The following is a 5,960-nucleotide window of genomic DNA, read 5'->3' as shown; positions in this document are numbered from 1 at the left end:
CTTCATTACACTGGCTCCCAGTATGTTTTAGAATTGACTTTAAAATTCTATTGATCACTTTTAAAGCTCTTCATGGCCTCTCGCCTTGTTATATTTCTGAACTTTTAGTCCCATACACACCAGCACGTACCTTGAGATCCTCGGGCAGAGGTCTGTTGTCTGTTCCAGAGTCTCGACTGAAAACTAAAGGGGACAGAGCGTTTGCTGTCAGGGCCCCGAGGCTCTGGAACAGCCTGCCCGAGGAAATCAGGTCAGCTGAGTCAGTGAACTCTTTTAAGTCCCTTCTTAAAACATACTTTTATAGGAGAGCCTTTCCCAATCTTATTTGACTTTATTTTATCCCTTTTATTTTATTCTATTTTACTAATTTTATATTTATCTTAAATGTGTATTTTAGTCTTTTCAATGTTTTCATGCTTTTATCTTGTATTGTTTTTGTATTATTGTCTTTTGGGTATTATTGTATTTACACTTGTTAAAGCATTTTGTAACTTGTTTTTGAAAAGTGCTCTACAAATAAAGATTATTATTATTATTATTATTATTATTATTATTGTGCTCATGTGACCTGGAATAATTTTTCATATGCTCATATCCTCCATACTTGACTACTGCATCTCATTATATTTTGAAATTTGAAAGACATATATTTTGTGTCAGCAATTTTTCCTGCTGATAGATTTTTGTCCTAGCAGAAAAACTCTAACCTTTGTATTCTTCTCACTGGCTCTCCTTTAAATGTAGAAATAATTCAAAGTTTTAGTACTTGTTTTAAATTTATTCATTTAGCTGATGCTTTTATCCAAAGCGACTTACAATTGCTATACATGTCAGAGGTCGTATGCCTCTGGAGCAACTAGGGGTTAAGTGTCTTGCTCAGGGATACATTGGTGGATTGAACCCTGGTCTCTCACACCAAAGGCATAGTCTTATCCATTGCCTCCATGGTTTTTCACCTTCTTACAATACATACAGTATACTTACACCCTATAGTACCATTAGGCCCCTTAGATCCTCCAACTAAGATCTGTTAACCATCCCACAGTCTCACCTAAAAAAGGCCGATAACAGAGCAAGAACATCAGATTAGCATAGTATGTTGATAATTTTAAGGGTTGTCTTAAAATAAATTTTTCACATACAGTACAATGTTTTCAAGCAAGGCTGTCCATACCAGTGACACTGTGAAGAGGGTTTACATGTTTCTTTGGTGGACATTTTATGTCTTTCTCAGAGTCAACCATAGACTGTATATAAGAAATGGACGTAGTCATCGCGACGTCACCTGTTGGTTTGTGGACTGACGTTTTGAAGCCTCGAGTTTGGCTGATAGGGCGCTGCCATGTCAAGTTTTTGCAACCAGGAAGTGCCCGGAAGTGACTATACGGCCGTGTGCGGAGCTAGCTAGCTTGCTTAGCTAGGTGCAACTGTAACTCACGTTAACTGTCATTTTAACTGGGCTGATAACTTTGTCTAGCGAACAACAGTCTTAAAACTAAATGTACTCACCAGAGAAAGCAGGCAATAACAGGCAACTCCTAATAAGCTTTTTCAACGGCGCTGGTTAAATTTACACAGCGCCAAGGGTACGAATCGGCTCTAGCCTGATTGACAGGTCGCTATGGTAACGACTTGTCAATCATAGATAATCCCGCCCTGAAACATAATCTGCTTTTTGGTCTATTTTAAAATAAATGGGACCGTAATTTACTAAATGAACATCATTTTGTATTGAAGAAGACTTGAAACTAGCGACTGAGACCATGAACTCATCAGGAAAGTGTTTACTGGGGTAATTATTCAACTGAGAAGTAGGATCATTTTCCATTATTTCTAATGGAGTCTGACTTCTTTTTGCAACCAGAAGAGTCGCCCCCTGCTGGATTTTCAATAGAATGCAGGTTTCAAGGACTTCTGCATTCGCTTCATATTGTAGACCGGAAGCTTCCCGTTTGGAGTCAGCACTGGAGAGGACAGGAAATGAGGGGGGAGAGAGAGAGATTAGGAATGATGTGCATCAGAGGTCCCTGGTAGGACTCAACTTTGTGTTCATGGTCAGCACCCTAACCCCTTAGGATATCTGTTATTGAGGTTTAAGCAGGGTTTTGTGAGTGATTTGTCGTAAAATGAAGCTGCTGTTTTCATTTTTATTTTTTTATTCATCACATTCTTCTTGGAACCCCCAAAAGACCTGGGCCAGACCTGTTCAGGGTGTTTTAATGCCTACAGCCCATTGTATTTTTGGAGAGACAATAAACCCCTAAACCGCAAAAATTATTTAGTGGGTCGAATCGATGACATTTGTATATCTAATCAAGTGGATACTTATTATTGAGACATATTTTACCTGATTACTCCACTTACTGATTACTACAGTGTAAAAGAGTCAGTGGCATGTACCTGTTCACTATTGACACAATAAAAAATTAAATAGAAAAAACCCCCAAAGACATTTATACCTTGAAGCCTGGGAAACAAGCTGTCAAGTAGCACAATATTTCTCTCTTCAAAGCATTGCACACGGTTTCATGACATGGAGAGGACTAATTGAATATATTTTTGAAATTCAGAGGAACATTTGTCCCTTATTGCCACATATTTTTCTATTGAAACAAGAACAAATGAACAGGAAATTCAGATCATTTTGTCTCTGATCCAGACATTTCACAGGTTTTACAAATCTACTTACCTGTCAGAAGCTCTCCATGAAGTTTCACATTATTTCTTCTCTTAAATTTTAGGCTGTCATTACTGAGTTGTGACATTTTTCTCATCTTTTGGGATTTTGGATTTGGATTATTTCACTTTCTGTGAGTGTGTCTTTTTGCTGTGCAAAGCATGCATCTTGTAATTTAAACTCTTATTTTGTAATTACAGTGTTTGAGATATTTACTGTATTGATGTGAGCTGATTCATGCTTTCCATTATTGTTGTGGGACTATGAGTTCTTCAAGTGGGTCTGTATCAAGGTTCATGGTAATAGAGCTTTGCATTTAATAGACTCCTGGGGACTCATTTATAAAACTTTGTGTAGGATTCATGTCAAAATGTTGTGTACGTACGAAACACAAAAAGAAACTGAAATTCTTGTTGGGGAGGTTGAAGCCAGATATTGTTTGGTGGAGTGTGGGCTTTACAAATGCCAGAAAGGCATTAGAGTAGCAGCATGTGGCGGTCGCAGTGAATGCTGCTAGATCAGAAGGTCAGACCCTCTGTGAAATAAGTAGTCCGACATAAAAGTAGAAGCCAAAAGGCCAAAAAGCTCAACCCCCTTGATGAGCGACTTGCAGGAATGAGAATCCCTGAGTAGTGACAGAGGGCGACACAGATGTGCAAGACGCACTGATAATTTGTATTCCCTCTTTTGAAAAGAGGGTAAATCAAATGCATTAAAGTTGTGTTTAAACATTTATTTACGCAAAACAAATTTTCTATTGTTTTCAGCCGCTGCATGTTCCAACTGTGTGGGTGGTGCTACAGCTCAGCAGGAGCTGAGTGTGCCCAGCCCGGGCATCTCCACTACACCTCTGCCATCTCAAGTCTCCAGCGGCAATGTAGATGCAGTCCTACAAACACAAACAGACACCTACAACTTAATTAAAGAGGATGACAAGGAGAAGAAGTAAGACATGTTTTATGTGACATAGGAGGTACATTAACAGATCTAAATAGCGTTATATTTTTTCATACCTTGTCTTTTCAGAAGCAACAAATCACATCCACACACTGGCGAACAGTGTTTGGCTCAAATGCCTGGGAATAGAGTAAGTATTAAAGAATAAGTATTTCCTTTGGCATTGAAAACTGCATCAGTTTGAACGTAATTTGTCCTACAACTGCCTTATTTATAAGAATATATTTCATTACATGCAAGTATTTAATGATCACAGATCAAATCAAATAAGATTCCCGATTAACAGATATCTCTTTTTGTATTTATTATCCCAAGTCATGTTTTGTGTGTGACTGTGTGTGTGTGTGTGTGTGTGTGCGCACTCCAGGGAGTCTCAAACAGGTGTTTCCTTGTTCATTTTAAGAATGGCTTTTATCTGTATCTGCAAATTAACTCTACATAGTATAATACTGAGTGGTAATATTTTGATTTATTTTACCCCATAGAATCGATTTCAAACCGTTTCTCGAGTTTCATCCTTCTGCTGTCTGAGTCACAATTTCTTATTTCTCCAGTTTGTGTGCGTACGTATGGGTCAAAGTTTCCATGGAGGACTGCACATTCTCCATCAAGTTTGTTTTTTATAAATCCCAAAGTTTGCCTAGAACGTGGCATACGCTTTCTTTTGTGCCTACGCAACATTTATAAATGAGGCCCCTGGTCTGCTTGGTTGAGATGTTGCTAGTGCTTTATAGATTTTTTTTCTATGCACAAGGGAGGACTGTCAGAATTCAGCTTGTTGGAAGTATTTTAATGTACACCCAGTACTTACTTACAGTAGAGAATGCTCAATGAAAGATTTCTGCAGGAAGAAGGAGCTCCGGCAGAATGACCAGCCTTCAAGAAATATAGATTAGGTCACATTTACATTTGCACTGATTTCAGTGTGGTCTGATGTCAAGGAAATGGATGTGTTGTTGAAAATGAAATTATTTTAGAGACATGGACACATATAACACTGTTTCAGCCTCGCAATTATGTCTCATGCAGCCCCGGACTTCATCACTAGGACCTAAAAAGCTGCCCCTAATGTATCTCTAAAGCAATTACAAGGACTCCAAAGACTAATGAATATAACTTGCTTTTTTGGTTCTGTTTTTTTTTTCATTAGATCAAACTAGCTATTAGTCATAATGCTTCAGAATTTGATGAGATTGATCTTGCCATGCACAAAAGTATTAAATTGTTTTCAAAAGATAGAAAGAGATTTGTATAAGCCACAGTATCTAAAGAAGAGAATTTGGTTTTCATTGGGACAGTGAATACTACATCAGACAAGAATATGAAATCCAGAATCAAAACAAGAGACGTCTGTTTTCTGAGCAATTTTCAGGATTTTGCAGTTGCACAAATTTGTCAGTTAGCATGATGTCATTAATATTGTAAGTATACCACGATGCAGGTACTGAATGTGCTACATTTTATGACTTGATTGTTTTGATTTTCAGTACATGGAAGGGATTCAATACATCTCACATCATGGGAGTTAACAACAGAGCCGGCTCCTCAACTTCAGTATTTGAAACGTACATAACTTGTCTTCACTGTTTAAAGCTAAAGTAGCCTCAGCTACTGGTGTGTGAATAGAGGACATCGACTCATAAGCTTTGCATCTGGGATATCTAGTATCCAAAATCAATAATTTTCCTTCCATCACGTACACCATTACTTGACTCAGAAACTTTATTCAGCTGCATTTCAACTTGTCCAGTAACAAGGAAACATACTTTCAGTAGTGTGGCCAAGTTTTTTAAGTGGACTGTCTTTTTAATTATACAGTAACTTGATTAAATAATCACTCTAGGCAATATGATTTTCAGAGTAAATAATTTTCTTTTTTGAATTTACACAGTCCAGCTTGGCATGCTTAAGCATTTAGAGTGCCAGATTATGAACCTGTGTCCTGAGTCACAAATGATGATTACAAACTTCCCTATAAATACTCTGCTGTATCATAAATCTGTTATCTTGTGTCTTTTATTTCTCATTGATTGATGACTGTATTTGAACACATCTTCACTTTAAACGTGACATTTACTCAGGGAAACGTGTAACTGACAGGAATAAAGTGTATAAATGTTTTTTAATTTCCAGGTATTCATATCAAATGCTTTTGACAACATACTAGTGGCTAATGCATTTGCTGTATGCAATCTGGTAGCCCAGTTATTGTTTTAATAAAGAGAGATGTGTCATGACTGCAGTTCTTGGGTCTCTTTCTGATGTAGTTTCAGCAGAAGTGTGTGTGTGTGTGTGTGTGTGGGGGGGGGGGGGGGGGGAAAAACAG

At 37.7% G+C, this 5,960-nt stretch overlaps 2 long non-coding RNA genes across 3 annotated transcripts in view; one reads left to right on the top strand and one right to left on the bottom strand.

The window, feature by feature from the left end:
• The window catches only part of LOC123958482, a 23,957-nt gene extending 22,424 nt beyond the window's left edge, over nucleotides 1-1,533 (bottom strand). The window contains exons 1-2 of one of the 2 annotated variants that reach the window (XR_006822081.1): nucleotides 1,510-1,533; nucleotides 985-1,051 (exon numbers count right to left, since the gene is read on the bottom strand). This is a non-coding gene — a long non-coding RNA (uncharacterized LOC123958482). Of the gene's footprint in view, nucleotides 1-984; nucleotides 1,052-1,174; nucleotides 1,307-1,509 lie in introns of those variants that run through there. The other variant, XR_006822082.1, reaches the window with a different exon arrangement.
• LOC123958481 overlaps nucleotides 1-5,876 on the top strand; it is a 10,874-nt gene extending 4,998 nt beyond the window's left edge. Inside the window, exons 2-4 of the long non-coding RNA XR_006822080.1 lie at nucleotides 3,445-3,622; nucleotides 3,704-3,764; nucleotides 5,122-5,876. This is a non-coding gene — a long non-coding RNA (uncharacterized LOC123958481). The remainder of the gene's footprint in view (nucleotides 1-3,444; nucleotides 3,623-3,703; nucleotides 3,765-5,121) is intronic.
• Nucleotides 5,877-5,960: the final 84 nt, after the last annotated feature.

Source organism: Micropterus dolomieu, linkage group LG20 (genome assembly GCF_021292245.1).
Source record: "Micropterus dolomieu isolate WLL.071019.BEF.003 ecotype Adirondacks linkage group LG20, ASM2129224v1, whole genome shotgun sequence".
NCBI lineage: Eukaryota > Metazoa > Chordata > Actinopteri > Centrarchiformes > Centrarchidae > Micropterus > Micropterus dolomieu.
The sequence above is the reverse complement of the archived record's forward strand: the minus strand, read 5'-3'. Positions and strand labels throughout refer to the sequence as shown.